Here is an 18,209-nt window from a genome sequence, read left to right on the forward strand (position 1 = left end):
GATGTTGTCTATGCCATAGGAGCTTGTCTTCCAAGAGGAGTCACCAAGAAAACCAGCTGGGGGATTTCAGGCACCCCTTTGTAGATCTTTGTATCTACAAAGATCTTGAGGTCAAAACCAGCAAACCGTTGGGAGAACCGGGACCTAGGGTGTGCAGGGGGAAATGACAAGAATGAAATTGGAAAGAGAGAAGGGGCCCACAGCTTAAGGTTTTTATATGCCATGTAGGGACAGAGGGAAGACAATGAGCTATTCAGCTCTATGGCTTGGAAAGAGCACTCTGAACAGGGTGCAGAAGAAAGGCTGAGGAGGACAGTGATGGAAGCAGAAATCAGTTGGAGAACTTCTGCAAGGGTGAGAACCTGAATCACTTGTGCAGAGAAGTAGAACTGGATTCCCAAAACACTTCTGGGACAGACCGGGTGAGTCATCCAATGACTCAGTGGATACAGGGGCAGAACAGGAGAAAGGAAGACAGAAGGCTGATGTTTGGGCTTCTTAAGTGAGTGGAAGCTCCGAGAAACTGTCATTGCATGAACAATAACACTGTCATGATCATGACATTGGTCTTGCTCTCCAGCTCCTGCCCCACCTCCCACCAACAGTCTTTGAAATCAAGACACATCAAAAAGAAAAAGAAAAGTGGCTTTAAATAGGAAGGTATTGCTAACATCATTGATAATTAAGCCTTCTTGAAAAGAGGACAAAAAAAAAAATACCGGTACTTCAAATCTATTAATAGTCTATGTGTATTCCTGGAATTCTTTCTTCTATATCAAACTTTAAAATATGTGGTTTCCTATTCTTGAAAACAGTGGAGGAGGAGGGCTCACACAGCTGACTTTGAAAGTTGGAAATGTACCTTATTTGGAACAGATAGGCAAATTATTTTATAAGTCTTCTAGGAATAAGAAAGCAGGCATAATTTTCATTAAGATTGAAGAACTCATCCTTCAGGCAAAACCAAACTTCATTTAATACAGCTTGGTCTTGAATCTGTGAAGAAAGACATTTGCTATAATGAATCTCCCATCTGAGGGCCCCCATGGTGGCCATAAGTTATCTAATTTTCACATATTTCAATATAATTTCCTTTTTTAAAAAAATGAGAACAACAATATATGACTAAAGTACCATATAGTGTATGCAAATTCCTTTAGAGAACATTTACCAAGCACCTAATACAAGTAAAGCACCATGTTAGAAGCACAGAAGCCTATGATATTCCCAAAGTAAGTGTCAGCACATCATGATTCATTTGCCCTACTGTGATCCAAGTACTTATGTCCCCAATACTTTTTGATACTTTTTTCTTAGAATTAAGAATCTCTTAGAATTATTTAACCTCTTGAATACCCTAAGGAATTTTAAAATAATTTGGATATTTTTGAATGATATTTTTTTAATTTTCAAATTGGTGCCTTGTAATTATTCATAATAGTGGAAGTCATTGTGATAAATTGGTACATGTACATAACCTAACGTAGTCAGTGTCATTTCCCAGTACAGCCCCTTAACTTCCCTTCCTCTCTCTCCTTGGTCCCTTTCCTCTACTGGTCTCCCTTTTATTTTCATTTGATTCCATTTTTTCCCCTTTCTTTGCTTTAGCTTCCATATATGAGAGAAAACATTCAACCCTTGACTTTCTCAGTTTTGGCTTATTTCACTTAACATGATGCTCTCCAATTCCATTCATATTCCTACAAATGACATGATTTCATTCTTCTTTATGGCTGAGTAAAACTCCATTGTATATATGTACCTTATCTTTCTTTGTCCTGATAGTTAATTTAAATAATAAAATTTCAAGTAGAAATGCATCCATAGAACTTGGATATATTTATGATATATAAAGACAAAATTTATTCTTCCTAATCAACTTAAATTATGTACTGTCAAACAATTTTGATTTATAAGATAAATATGATTTGAGCACAAAATCTTAGATAACCGTACCTTATTCATTTTAGAATCAAAACTATATTTATATATGTTTATTTTAAAATTCTGCCTTTTTGATCTGATATAAATTTTCACAATCCTCCTTCCCGAATTATCTTGTTTAGCAATCTCAATAAATAAAAACTATGTATGCTGGATAAATTAATACTTATATTTTCTTTTTATCATTTTTCTAATATACTATATAATGATAGGAACCCAAAGCCACCTACTCTTGGTGGTCTGAGTGATAAACCAAGTGAGAAATGAGAACTCTCACTGCATCCCCATGAACTGCCATGCATGGTTACTGGATGCATGCTCCATTGCTCCGAAATCGTTTCCTTCATAAGGGAAAAAAATTCTAAACAAAAGTTTAAAAATGTGCTGTTTTAAAAAGATATTAAAATTAATGTCATTACTAGAACACATTCATGGACCCTCTAGGGGTTCCAGAATTATCCGCTGGGAAGCATTTTATCATCCTGAAAATGCACTGCTCAGGAGAACATGATGAGGAGCCTTAGAGAGCATCCATTAGGAAAAAAAAAGAAAAGAAAGAAACAATCTAAAGCCAGGCACTGATTCCTATATATGAAAAAATTAAAGGATATGAGAAGTGAAATTATCTCCCACCTATCAAAGGCTCAAATGAAAAATAATAAAGGAGCAAAAGAAAAAGGAGGCAAAGAAAGGCAGCAGGGATGGTTCGGAGAAGGACCACCTGTGCATGGTGCGTGTGTCTTCCTTTGTGTGGAAGTAGTAGACCTTTTGTTCTGTGAGAGACTCCCAACCAGTGAAAGAAGGCAAACTCATGCCGGATGGAACTGAACATTTTCTCAGTGAATAGGAAACATTTTCTCGAGAGCCAGAATTTTCCTTTGATAATCAAAGTCATGAATGAACACAGGTGGCAGAATTGATTCTCTCATTTCCTTCTGGTCTCACTCTCCTGGTTGCTTTAATTTCCAGATGCATAGATATTAAAGATGATCAAAATAGGATTTGATTTATGTCACCTGATGAGTAAATAACAAGGGTATGCAAATTCCATCCCAAAGGATAAAAAAGCATAACGGAAAAATTAAATGTCACCTTACCTGAGAAATGTAACTTTCCTGGGGATATGGTCCTAGCAGTCATAAGGAAATGTGATCATCAAAATTCAAGACCTACTGTTGTACATAAAACAGGAAAACCTCAGTTAAAGACAGAAGGTTTGATTTGTTTTCAATTATTGGAAGAATTGCTCAGATTTTTCCATTTTGTTATTGCTATTTTCTGTGGTCAGCTTTAGCTAAAAGAAATGATAATAAAACCCATGTAATAAACTTTTAAACCCACATAATAAAGTCCAAGAAAAGACAGGATGGATAAATATAAACCAGTTCCACTGGCTTTGAGAAGAGTCTTCTGTACATGATTCTCTCCCATGTAGCTACACATTACCAAAAATCCTTTGGTTTCTTTACATGGGAAGATCACCAAGAAGGAGGTGAGAAAGGGAGAAGGTGAGAAATGTCCAGGCAGCAATCTCAGGACCTCACCAACCCCAGAAATGTGCCTAGAAATGAGCCTAGGGCTCATTTGGTTCTCAGCCAGAGATTAGCATCCTTTTACATGGTGAGAAGCCTTACTGGTGAATAATTTTGGTCTAGAGACATCTTGGACCACCAGAAAAAAATGGGGACAAATACACACTAAACATGCAAACTTCTCTGGAATCCCAAATCAAGTATTCTTTACCACTGAATTTCAAAGGCACTCAATGGGGGGCGGGGTCAGTCAGTGAGCAGCATCTCCCCAGGTGCACCTTTACAGTACAGCAGGATATTAGAATTCACAGTGAGGTCTCTTTCCTTAAAAAGAGGGAAAAAGATAATTTTTAAAAGTCCTCAAAGATCTTGAATAATAAAGTGATGAAAAGACAAGTGGGAAAGTCTCCATGAAGAGGGAAAAGGAGAGATTATAAGATAATTGGATCTCGCCCAAGGAACAGACAATGCCCACGGAAACCATATTTATGAAAAAGCAGACAGATAGACAGCTTAAAATATGTTCATATCATTTGAGATTTAATCAGCCTATAAATGGTATTTTGGATCCTAACAAAGAAAGTATCACCCAACAGGGCACAGAGAAGTCAGGAATGAAGAAGGGACCTCTGGGTATCACCACTAAGAAATTAGAAGACAACAATTATTATTCCATCCTGCCATGAACATCAAGGGTTTTTATTTTCCTCTTTAGATACCCAAGCTTGGAATTAACTCAGAAGTGCCTTATATGCAAAGAGTGGGAAGACAATATGTGATTTCACTGTATTACAATTGGCTGCATAATCTTCTCTGCCGAGTTCCTTATGGTACTCAACCCAGTGGTACCCAAGCTGCAGACGTGAGACTGTAGCGAAGGCTCAAGGGATTCATTAAGTGAATCCATAATGATACAAATGACTTTGAAGGTAGATAAAAATTGCAAATGGAAAAATGAAGTCAACATTTAAAAGTTGATGTGATTAAAAATCAGATCAGTGCTTGCTGAGCTGGGGCAAGAGTGGCACTGGCTGCAAACAGGCATGAGAGAACCTTCTGAGTGAAAGTATTCTAAGGCCGAGTCTACAGAGTTATTAAAATTACTGACTAATATACTTACAAAAGGTAAACTTTATGGCATGTAAATTATACCTTCATAAAACTTTCATCAATTGTTTTTAAGTTCAAAGCTGACGCATTTTAAAAATCCAACAATATTCTCAGCATAAAACTGTTGTATTTCTAGATACAAGTTACATTAAGAATCTTCCTTTTTAAAAAAATGTTCTTTTTCCACCGTTGGAAATGTAAATTTTTATGACAATCTAAAAAAAGGCCCTAGGTTTTTAAAAAATGACTCTAAATGGATTAATTTCATAATCACTAACAATCCGAATGGCAACCAATTTACAAAGAAACGCTTATAAAAAATCAAGAGATTTCATCAGCTTTCTCAACACTGACTTCTCTTTTTGCCAAGTAGTACATTCATGTTAACAAGCTTAAATTCTGACAGATCACCAGAATTTGATCATTTCAGAAGAAAAGTATTTTTAAACTCCAGTGGGCAAAGTTGATAAAGCTTAGAAATGGATTGTGAGCATTCTAACTAAAAAAGAATGCATGTGAATTTTTACTTAGTTCAAACATTTGAAAAACACCAGAAAGCATCAAGTACAGCATCACAGTTAAGAACATCTGTCAGCCCCAATCAGGTACAAATCATTCAAGCCAGTTACTTTCCCCTGTTTCTGCCCATGTAAAATGCAGACAGCAATATTATCTACCACATGATACCATTAATGTGGTTAAAAGGAAACAAGGTCCGCATAGGGTAAGCATTCAAAAAAGCTATCTTCTGATCTGTTCTGGTTGAAGTTGTTTCTCTGGGTTGGGCTCACCATATAGGGTAATTATTCTCTTTTCTACAAAACCTCACAGCCAGGGACACTCCAGTCCTTCACTGTCTTGGAAAGGCAATTAGTCAGCAGTGTTCATGCCGACTGCACAAAATGTTTCCAGCTGTTATAACAAAAAATATCTTCCAACTTCTGATTCACTGTGAAATGTGTTATCACTCATCTCCAGGCCTAGAACTGGTATCATATCCCGGAACTGGACTGACATACTTTTTTTTTTCAGCTGATGTCAAACCAAATATAAGATAAATGTGGCAAAGGAAAAGACACACAAGCAGGGTTCATTTACAGTGGGGTCATTAACACAGGCAAAAGAAGTGCCAGAGATAGAGAGCTTCAATAATTCAGACACACAGGGAAAGTCTCATTTTTCCCTAAAATAAAAAAAAAAGAAGAAGAAATACTTTTAAAATCTCAGAAGCATTGTGTAGTTATTGTTGCTAACTTCTCAAAATGAACTCATATTTCCTCCATTTTTCTTCTTTTTCTCTGGTGCTGCAAAACAGACTCATGTGGGTGTGAAAACCCCCAAAGTCAAGTTTTCATACATTTTGATAATCCTGTCAAGTTTTAAAAATAACTTCCCTCTCACTTTGATGTGAGGAAGTAAACGGTGACTTTACGGATCTGACTGCCAACACACCTCTATGGGAAAGTGCAGGCTATTCAAACTGGAGGCTAATACACTTATTATTTATTTTCAAGATTTTAAGTGTGCTATGGGCTTTGAGTGTGGGGACTAATTTTAATGGAAAGTTGTTTTACTGGCATATTGGTACATAAAAGTAAGCTTTTTTATATTATTTGAATTCTGAATACATTAGAAATATCATTATGTAAACTATTAAATAGAATTTGTCTTTCAGTTATTTAAAATATGAAGGCAATGCTGCCCAAGAGTGTTTGAAGAGTCACACTACCAAAGAGAGCAAGGTCATCCTCAAATATGATTAGCGTTATCAATCCATCTTTTCCTTATAGGAACACACAAGTGTGAAAATGCAAGTTTCTCACCAGTGAATCCAGTAAGTCCTAAAAGGACATTCTCCCTTATAATTCTAGCACAGGGAATCTTTCCAAGCCTTCAGACCAGCTACTAAGAAAAAACAGACATTTCCATACCTGGCATAGAGTCTGGCATAGAGACCATGATTGATAGATATTTACAAAGCTACAGGAGAACAAGCACATTCTGAACATGAAAAGGCATTTAGATTAAAACAGTAAAGCATCATCTTCATGATAGAACCCACATGAAACTGTTGGTCCCATTTGGCAAAACCAAAGACTAGCCTGTAAATATCCTTTTGCAACAGGTCTTTGCTTTTATGGTTACTATTAACAATGAGCACTCTGCACAATAAAACAATGTATGAGATCCAATTTCTTCCAATTAAACATATCCCAAAGGCATCATAAATGATCTAAGATTCTCCTTTTCTTGTGTGGCTAATTAATATCACTAAATGCAACAAGAACTTAATAAATGAATGCATTTTTTTAAGATACACAGTGGCTCATCAATGTTCATAGCAGCTCAATTCACAATAGCTAAGCTATGGAATCAACCTTCAATAGATGAACAGATAAATAAAATGTGGTACATATACACAATGGAATATTACTCAGCCAAAAAGAAGAATAAAATTGTGGCATTTGCCAGTAAATGGATGAATCTGAAGACTACCATGCTAAGCAAAATAAGCCAATCCTAAAAAAACAAAGGCTGAATGTTCTCTCTGATATGTAGATGCTGAGTCACAATGAGGGCTGGGAGAGTGGAGGTTCACCTGATTACACAGGGGGAATGTGGGGAAGGGAGGGGAGATGGGAATAGGAAGGTTGGTAGAATGAATTGGACATAATTTTTCTACGTTCATATATAAATACATGATCAGTGTAACTCCAATCATGTACAACTATAAGAATGAGAAGTTATATTCCATGTATGTATCATATGTCAAAATACATTCTACTATCATGTATAACTAAAAAGAACAAATTTTTTTTAAAAGATACACAGTGGTTAAGCCTACAATTTGACATGAAATACAAATGAAAAAGTAAAGGAATTTTTGTTATGGAATGAAATGATGATGTTAACAAGAAACAAGATGACCAACATGCCTGAGATAATCCTTTCATAGGCCATCCATCCTGGAAATAGTCTGAGAAATAGTAAGAAATTTTATTTTCCCCAGGACCATAGAGTCAACCAATAAACAGAATTAAAGCAATTAACTGGTTCTCCACATAGAGATCCCACTTACTACTGCTAGCGCTTAATATTTTTACTCCAAGTTGGATCTATAACTCCAGCGATACAGTTGACTTTTCTCATTCAAAAAAGTTCCCATGGATGGGGTCACTAGGCATTGTATGGTTGTTTGCAAAACCCTGTCTACCTAAATGGTGTGCAGCCACCACCGCCAATTGTCAGCTCAATTAAATAAGTGACTCTTTCTAAGTCTTTTAACCTCCCAGACTGTCTTAAGGAAACAGAATTCTGATTTCTAGGCAGTTACTTCACACCAGTTTACCACATCCATTGTTGTTCTCAACTGTCAAGTCTGTGATACATAAGATTCTTGGTCACTAACTCCCTAGGGATGTTGACAAGAAATTATCTTCAAAAGTTACCCCTCCATTTCCTGCATTTATTTAACATGACCCTATGTTTTTCTGGGCATCTTCCATTCTGAGGGTTTTCTCAAGCACAGGGATTATACCTGCCAACAGCTGAAGATCTAATAACAGATCCCATGAACAGTTTTAATGACTTCCACTCACTTCTGCAGAAGATTTCTAGAAGCATGAGGAAAATACTCAATTTGTGCAGCACATGGCAGGGAGCATGCAGAAAATATCTTAACAGCACACATATGGACCTTGTGGGAACTGAGTACATTAATCTCTTGCTCAGGATCAACATACCCAAGTGTGTGCTCATCCTTTCCTGCATCTCTTAACCTCCATTTATTCTCCATACAGGAAGCCATCCATCCTCCACTGAGGCTAGATTACAGTAAGAACACATTTCATACTAATGGACTGGCTGCTTTCCAGAACACTGTTGCTGGCAATCGTATCTTGCCATCTGAGGTTAACACTGGTATCGAGAGGATGCTGATGAAATTGCTAAATCAGCTAAAATTTATGTTTAATTCCATCTACCGTGCAACAGCCAGACTTACCATCTTAAGTGGAGTCTGATGTTCCATTCATACTATTTGGTTTTCTGAGCCATACATCTCAAACTTTAAATATGAATATAGATTACCTGAGAATCTTGTTGAAATGCACTCTTTAATTCAGTGAATCTGAGTGGAATATGACAGTCTGCATTTCCACACATCCCTGGAGGTATGACTGTTGATGTTCCCTGACCAATCTTTTTAGAAAGGATTCTAAGAACAGGGATGAGAATATTCCGAGTACATAACAGGATTCTTCACAATTTATCTCTGTTGTGTAACTAGTTATTAGATCCCATACTACTACTCTGAAAAAGCATCAGAAGTAAATGTCTAAGGATTGATAACATAGCTAACTTAGTGACAGAGTGCTTGCCTGGATGCAATGTGGCCCCGTGTTCCACCCTCGGCACTACAAAAAATAATAATAACAATAAATAAACAAATAAATAAATAAATATGTCTATGTAAAAAAAATAGTGCTTACCTTAAGTTATTTTCTTTCTAGAAGACATAAAATGCAATTTTATCATACTACATGCCAAAGTACATTTAGTTTATGGTCTTCTAAGAAGAGGGAAAAAGAGTATCTAATTTCAGATACTCCTCAACTTCCTAGAGGGTTACATTTGCTAACCCAGCATTAAACTGGAAATACCACGAGTTGAAAATGCATGGGACCCACCTAACCTACCACACACACTCTAGCTTAGCAGCACAGTACACAGTGGAGTCTTGGTTGTTTCTTCTCATGATCACATGGCTGAATGGCAGCTGAGGCCCTGCCACTGCCCAGCATTGCCAGAGAGTATCAGACTCTGTATCTGGCTAATCTCAGAGATTATTCAAATTTGAAATTCAAAGTATAGTTTCTCTTGAATGCATATTGCTTTTACATGATTGTAAAGTAAAAACAAAACCATGGGTCAAACCGTGGTAAGTCAGGGATCAAGTGAACACTGAATGACTTCTCAAGAATAAGCACTTTACATCCATTTGTTTCTCGTTCTGAGTTTGGAAATCTGTCTTCACACTCATTCATCTCACAGACAGGAGAAATTCTACAGAGGAGTCTCAAGAGAAGAAAGTACACAGGGTGATTGGCTTCAGGGGATCTTACACGAGTCAATGAAAGAACAAAGTTAGAGAAAGGATGACTTAATACATTTCCCACACAAATATGCACATTTCCATGTGAAGTTACCAGCAAGAAACCAAACTTTACACAAAATAATATCTGAACTGCTGTTAAAAAGAAAAAGGCAACATAAATGGACCAAATTATGAACGAGAGCCACCTTGTCAATGAGACTATGGGTAATTTTTATTTATCTTAATATTTTCCCATTTGCTTAAAAATCCTTTATTGACTGCATATTAATCTTACAATGAAGAAAAGCCAATTAAAAACTAAATCTCCCATCTGTCCTTTTGTTTCTGGGTGATGTTGTTTACAACATAATTCAGATTTAAAATTGGATTTTTTAAGTTCCATTTAATTTCTGGAACTGCCATATTTCATTTAATTTAGTTTCAAGGATTTAAACTAATCATAAAAATCTGCTGCAACATATTGTATTCTGCCATCACGAACTCCCTTAAATCCTGTAGGTTAGTGTCTCTGCAATAATTGGGCAGATGCTTTTCATGAAAATCACTTATTGGCCCAGCACCAATTTTTAAATCCATGGAATGTATCGATCGATTCTTCTCTTTATTCACTGGATGTCAGGAACAATTCATCTGACTCAGATGGTAAGATTTTTCTAACAGAATAGCTATTGTTCCCCCCACAGGATAAAAATGCTCTCAATAGTCAAAATGCTCCAAAATGGACAGATGAGAGAGTCTTTCATGAAGCAGGAGTCCAACCTAGAGAACAACTGCCATGATGATCATTTTACCATCTGGGGTTACACTAGCTTCATTCACAGTTACACACCAACACAGCCCAGGGTGAGCAAGTCAGCTCCTACCTGACCATCACCTACAGGTACTTTGCCAAATACTGGAGGTAATGTGCTAATGTAAGGAGGGTAGCCCATAGCTAACCAGTCAATAGTCCACTCGTGTGGTTGTCTAATCATTAATTGAACAAGCATTTACCAGGTCAGGATCTGGAGATTCAGAAGTCAGCAGGACACCTTCCTGGCTTTACTCTATAAAATCTGAAGGTGAAAACAGGCATGACAACAGGTTGGTATAGTGAAGAGTTGTGGGGCTATGTACGTTGGACAGTAATGGACCCCAAGACAGGGAGCTGTCAATTCTGCAAGGGGAAGTAAAGAAATGTTTCATAGACAAGGCCATCTTTGAATTGAAGCTTGAGAAATGGGTAGTTTCGAACTAACATTTATAGAGGACCCACCATGTATCAATCTAGGGCCTAGACAGATTTTATCAACTAATTATCACACCAATATTATAAGGAATGCATTATTATTTTTATTTTAAAGAAAAGGAAAAATAGTGAGTTTATTTTACTAGCCAAGGCTCATACATTCATGAGTAAAGTCTTGGTCTCATATACTGTCTCATTCCAAATTTCATGCTGTTGTTATTACAACTTGAAGTGTTTCCATGTGAAACACACATATACAAAGGAAGATATGATTAGCCCATTATTAAGAGATTTTTAAATAATGAGTTTCCACGACACATTTAAAATATGTTTTTTTTCCCCAAAACAAAAGAACCCTTAGCTTTTCAGGTCACCAATAATTAGAAACTAACCACAATGCTAAGTTTGTCACATGTATTACTTAATTTAATCCCATGACAATTTATAAAGCAAGCATTATTATTCTTATTGCCATTATACAGAAGATGCAACTACAGATTATTATTCAGAGTTAACTCTTCCCAGTAGGAGGATAGTGTGTCTTACGCAGAGGACAGATTTGAACTCAAGTCTATCAGTCTATGAAACTAGTATTTTCCTCTGTATCATGTTACCAAAAATATCTATGCTTACTTAAATTATAGCATGGACTCCAAACTCTAGTAAATCATGAGGATAATTTAACATGTGCATAATAAGCAAATTTCCTCATTATAAGTAAACTCAATGTACAGAATTTTTAAGCTTTATCAGTAAACTAGCGTATTAGTCAGTTTTCTGTTACTATAACAAATACCTGAGGCAATCAACTTATAAGGAGAAAAGTTTTATCTTGGCTCACAGTTTTGAAGATTTTGTTCAGTTAATGATCAGTGAGCCCTGATGCTTTTGGGACTTAGATAAAGCAGCAAATCATGGTGGGGAGCCTGTGGCAGAGCAAAACGACTCACCTCATGTCTGGGAAGTGAAAAAAAAAAGGAGGAGGCGGAGGAGGAGGAGCCAGAGTACCACAATCAGAATCATTTCAAGGCACACACCCAATGACCTAAAGTCCTCTCACTAGGCCCCACCTCTTAAAGTTTCCAATAGTGCGAATTTCCAACAGATGCCAAGCATCTAACACATGGGCCCTTAGAGAATATTCAAGACTTAAATGCCTGCAGGTTGGGAAGCAAACTCAATTTTCCAGGCCTGAATGAGAAATCTCAAACTAGATTTTTCAGACTAAAACTGAAGCCTAGGCCCAGCTGATTTTAAAGTCTTATTTCTTTCCATTTTATTAACATACATCAAAGGCCAAGTCGTGGCTGCTAGCCTTTGCAAAAGTAGCAGAAGTCACTAGGAGGCAATCCCAAAGCCATCATAAAAAATGTTCCAAGTATCCTCAACATACTACCAGGAGGAATTTGGGGAACATAACCTCTGAACTCAGAATTCATGTTATAGAAAACTGACTTTTGCTAAAACTAGCCAAAGCCTCAAAATACACATCCCTACAAGCACCCATAACTGACGACACTGTCAGAGGAATTTGGACTGGAAGAAAACAATTTGACTCTTTCACATTTGGAGGAATTAATATCTACATAAGGACACATGTGGCAGATTAAATGTGGCATATTTAATCCTGAATATCAAAAGATTGCACCAAACGTTCTATTCTGAACGTTTTAATTCTCTAAAGGAAGTATCCTAGTTATTTTTGAACTCCCTTTTTTTTGAAATCAACTAAGATATTTCCATCGACTCCCAACTCTAGTAAATCATGAGGATGATTTAACATGTGCTCTGAGTTTTTGTAGAAAATTTTAATTTGACATTTTAAAATATAAACTAAATTACTGATATCAAGTTTTATTTATACCAACTATAAACAAAACTAAAATGTGTTACATTCACTTTTATAACACAGGTAATGTATCAACTCATAATGGTAAAACTTTTATAATAAGAATAAGAGGTTTACATGTGCTTACAAGAAGTTTTTGAGCTGTCATAGAAAAAAAGCTCTATTTTTAGAAAAGAAAAAATGTCACTATCACTGACAGCTACAAGAAAAATAATCTCCTTTTCTGGTCCAAACAATTCCAATCACATCCTAAAATTCCTTACTTTTTATTTAGAAACTTTTGGTTTTCATATTTTCTATGTTCATCAACTGTTATAGCCAAGATTAGATGTGGTAGCAATGTTTATGCTTATTTAAATTGTAAGAAGACATAGCCAAAATTCTCTAAACTCATGTGCATCAAATTATTTGTACTTCAACTAAAATAATATATTAAAACACAAAATAGATCATTTTGTGTTTTCTGATTCATAAATTCCTATTGTCATTACTTTTTTCCTGAATTCCAACAAACTCGAATTCTAATGACCTAAAATGAATGGCTGTAATTATGATTCATTTACAGCATCTTTTGGTGTTTATGTTTGGAATAGGTAATAGGGATTCAACAATCAAAAGATAAAGAGAAGACATAAGTGATTAATTTATAGACACTCACTGAAGCTATCACATCTGTTCTCAGTTTACCATCTAAATCAGTTTGTGAGTACAGCAGTCCTCAATTATCTGTGGGGGACATGTTTCAAGGTTCCCAGTGGATGCCTGGAATTGCAGGCATTCACATATACTATATATGTTCTACATATACTATGTAGAGTTCTATATATACTATGTTTTTTGTTTCTCTATACACACTTAAGATAAAGTTTAATTTATAAATTAGGCACAGTAAGAAATTAACAATAATTAATGATAAAATAGAATAAACATAACAATGATACTGCAATGAAAGTTGTGTAAGTGTGCTCCCCACCCCTATTAAAATGTGGAATTTTCCATTTTATATTATCTGATGATGACTGACCTTGGGTAACCAAAACCCTAGAAAGACTATACTTCAGTTGAGTGAGTTCTAGAATTTTCCATATTAGGAAAACACAAACTGTTTGCTCATGTGAACATGCTAGCAACGGTGGAATTTACAAAGTGCATGACCTACATGAAATGTCTACGTGATTAAAAATATAATATCCCTGACTTTTACCCCCACTACTACCTAAGTATGCTGCAATGTTGTCTAGATTTTTAGGGTCAAACGGTAAATAAGATGGGATATGTTATATTGTCTACTTAAAGAACAATCTTATTTAGCATTACTTCATTCCAGAGGGAAGGAGGGATCACTGGGCAGTACCTTATCTTTGATCTTTACCATATAAATTCCCTGCTTAGGCATTCACAGTTCTAAGACTTGCTGTTCTTTATGTTTCTAAGGAAGGACTCAATAATCACAGATTTAGCAGATTTAGCAGTTCCAGACAGCCAGATTTGCTTTTCCATAAAAGGATTCAGGAGATATGCAAGGGTATCTTTGCAGCAAATCTTGTACTTTGGGGGCTTATTTTAATCACTTAAAAAATAGTCACACTCCAAATGACCTCTGGGAGCAGCAACTTGGCAGGGTGAGTGAATAATACAGAGCAAAGCCCCAACATCCTGACACACGTGATGGCAAGAAAAGAGACTCTCAGGCTCAGACTCCACAAATCCCCTCTGATATGGAGAAAGGGGACATGATTTTAACCCTGAACTAGCAAATTCCCTTTTTCTTAGTGTGTGTGTGTGTGTGTGTGTGTGTGTAAGGGTTTTAATCAAGACCAGATAAATAATGCATGACTGAAAACAAGGCACTGTAAGTATTTCCTTGGACTCCCAGCCATGCCAACCAAGAGCCTGATTACATGTTGAGCAGACTCATATACACTGCGAAGAAGGGGAAAGGTTATAGCAAACCTCTTACTTCAGTGTCCCTGAATGAAGAATAGAATTGAAATCATTAGAAAAAACTTGCTCACAAATAGGCTACTCTGTAGTCAGCACATTCTGTCATCTTAAAGCTTCTGCAAAATCCAATTTGATGCAGCATTTCCAATATGTTGATTTCCTTTAGGTCAGCTTTAAAAATCTCAAAAAAGTTCTGTAAGATGAACTCCCGGGTTAGGGCTTCATGCAAACCCAAGAGGCAACAAGCAAGGAGGCCAAGAGCTGGTAGGAATGAGGGAGGGCATCATGTGTTCTATGCCCTTCAGGGCGCATCTCCTCTGGGTAACGTATTAAACAGTAGGCACAGGCTTTTATGGTTCCATTGTTAAAAATCTCAGCATCAACAGTATCTATACCGTGGATACAACTGCTGGCTGCCTGAAGGCAATGGGAAAAACTATTTCTGTTTCCATACGATCCTCACCACCCACTGACCTAAAGTAATTAAGTTATTCTGTTTATTCCCCCCCGACCATAGTACTGGAGATTGAACCCCAGGGGCACTGTATCACTGAGGTACAGCCCATCCTTTTATTTATTCATTTATTTATTTAAATTTTATTTATTTATTTATTTATTTCATACATGACCATAGTGGAATGTGAGACTGAGTCTTGCTAAGTTGCATAGACTGGCCTGGAACTTGAAGCCCTCCTGCCTCAACCTTTTGGGTAGTTAGGATTACAGGTGTGCACCACCACATCTGGCTCAAGCTATTAATTGTTCAAGTAATTCTATTTTCTCAATACAAAAAAAAAAAGATGCCTTAATTAGCTTATTCAGTGTTGGAGTTTCCACATTGTTTATGAGTTTGATACAAGGACTCAGTTAAGCTATTAAAAAAAAAAAGGCAGGACAAGATGATGTTCTGCCTGTAATCCCAGCTGCTCAGGAAACTGAGGCAGGAGTATGGCAAGTTCAAAGCTAGACTCAGCAAAAGCGAGGCACTAAGCAACTCAGTGAAACCCTGTCTCTAAAGAAAATACAAAATAGGGCTGGGGATGTGGCTCAGTGGTCCAAGTGCCCCTGAGTTCAATCCCCAGTACCCCCTGGCCCCCTAAAATGATGATGTCCTATTGGCAGCTTGTGGACCCCAATGCCACCATGGATAGAGTAAGATGCCATCCCACTAAGCAGCCCATCATTCCACAGGAAAGCTTTGAGGAAAACGGCTTATTCTCCGAGGCTCATCAAGCCCCAGTCTTTGCCAGGGATGTTAATTCTACTCTAACTTACTGCTTATTGGACAGATTTCTCTTTTGAACTGAAACAATTCTAAAGAGTCCTGGGGTCCATGGGAAGCATTTCTGTTCTCACTGTGAACCCAAGCAAAAAGTCTTTATGTTCATTCTACTTTATCAGCCAATCCCTCTGCAGTTGTTTTTACTACTCCTGCTATGAAAAGAGCATGCTATAATAGAAGAAAGGCCACAACAGCAAACTGTATGCTTGATAAAAAATGAACAATCAAGTACAACAGCCAGCAGAATGACTCCAGGGAAAATAACATTATATACATACTTATATGATCAGAAAAGAGTCAAATAATATTCCTTGGACAAATTACTCCTGCTGTAGTTTGGATTCTGAAGGTCCCCCAAAGGTCCATGTATTAAAGATCTGTTCCCCAGGTTGGCACTATTGGAAGGTGGCAGAATGCTTAAGGGATGGAGCCTAATGGGAGGTCTTTAGGTCACTGAGCGCTGCCGTTGAAGGTCACTGTGGGACCCTGGCCCTTCCTCACGCTCTTTTACTCCCTGCCCTGAGGTGAATGACTGCTACTCACCATGTGCCACTGCCATGATGTGCTTTTTTCCACAAAGCCCAAAGCATTGGAACCAATCAATCACAGACTAAAACCTCCGAAACTGTGAGCCAAAATAAATGTTTTTCTCTTTGTAGGTCAAGTATCTCGGGTTTCTTGTTAAAGTGTCAGAACACTGCCTAACATGGTGCCCTTAAAATCTCACCAGGCATGGTGGCACACACCTGTAATCCCAGCAGCTCAGGAAGCTGAGGAGGAGAATCACAAGTTCAAACCCAGCCTCAGCAATTTAATGAGGCCCTAAGCAACTTAGCCAAGACCCTGACTCAAAAAAAAAAAAATTAAAAAGGACTGGGGATATGGCTCAGTGATTAATTGTCTCTGGGTTCAATCTCTGGTACAAAAAAGAAATATATATATATTTATATGTATATTTATTTATTTATGTGTGTGTGTGTGTACGTATGTATTTATTTCCTCAGTACCTTTGTGTGCTGCTTAAACATCTCTGTGGCAATCCAGTGTTTTCCAAGAACTGGAGTAAGACTGGTTCAAATTCTACCTTCACCATTTATGTGTAGTCTTGGACATGTTTTTAATAAGTTCTGTGCCTTTGTATCCTCATCTGATAAATGGGAATAATAATCCAGTTGCTATAAGGATTAAATGTGTTAATACATGCAAAGCACTCAGAATGATGCTTAATAAAGCTATTATAGTCACGATAGTACAAAACTGATTTCACATGTATTATCACAGTTGATCTCATAAGCACTTTATAAAACAGCAGTGATGGTTTTATCCATGTTTTGTTGGTAAGCATAATGAGGCTAAGTTACTTATATCAAAAAAAACATAAATAATCTGTGGATGAGCCAAGATTTGAATCCTGGTCTGTTGACATCAAACATGGGATTCTTTCCCATTACACCCAATTATTTACACGTACAGCACAGTAAACATACCACTATAAAATATTGACATTAGATGCATTCAGAACATAAGGGAACAATTGAGAACACATAGTATCTACTCTAGAAGTTTATTCTTCTGATAAACATATTAACTGATCAGTTAATGTAAAGACTAGCTAGAGAAGTGAAAACTGATTTTTAGACTCACTACAATAGCAATTTGGAATCCCGAAAATTCTGAAATGGGAGGAGGAGGAGAAAGTCTCAACAAAATGTATTCTTCATTCTAAATTTTACTTTTGATGAAGACAGATAAATTTTCATCTTGAGAAAATACACAGAAATGCAAAACTTTAGAATGGTGAATAAATCCTCAGAAACGGAACCAGAAGCCTTAAATGTCTTAATGTGCAGTTTGCCATCTTATTGCTACTATAATTGACGGACCAGCAGTGGACTTTGTAGTCATTGATATATTGATGACATTCAGGCTGTAGCTTCTTAGATCTACAAGACAGAATGTTATCACTAGAAATCCTTATCTACATGCAAGTGTTATGAGACAAGCAGAAGATTGATCAATATAAATAAACAACTGGCATATATTCCTTCATTCCTAATGAATTTGTATGAGTTTGAGCATTTAAATGGATCCCTAGGGGAATAATTCTTTCATGACTAACACTCTTTGTAGTATTAGCATCTATTCTAATTCATTAAGTTTAAATGTGTTAGCCTTCAAGAACTTGCATGAGTCTTCTATTTAAA

At 36.7% G+C, this 18,209-nt stretch overlaps 1 protein-coding gene and 1 pseudogene across 3 annotated transcripts in view; both read right to left on the reverse strand.

Moving 5' to 3' along the window:
* Positions 1-10,634, reverse strand: part of LOC125616168 — a 36,397-nt pseudogene extending 25,763 nt beyond the window's left edge.
* Positions 1-18,209, reverse strand: part of Dclk1 (doublecortin like kinase 1) — a 327,730-nt gene that overhangs the window by 291,751 nt on the left and 17,770 nt on the right. The gene's annotated exons all lie outside the window — the stretch shown is intronic.

The sequence above is a fragment of the Marmota marmota genome, unplaced genomic scaffold (assembly GCF_001458135.2).
Source record: "Marmota marmota marmota unplaced genomic scaffold, marMar, whole genome shotgun sequence".
Classification (NCBI taxonomy): Eukaryota; Metazoa; Chordata; class Mammalia; order Rodentia; family Sciuridae; genus Marmota; species Marmota marmota.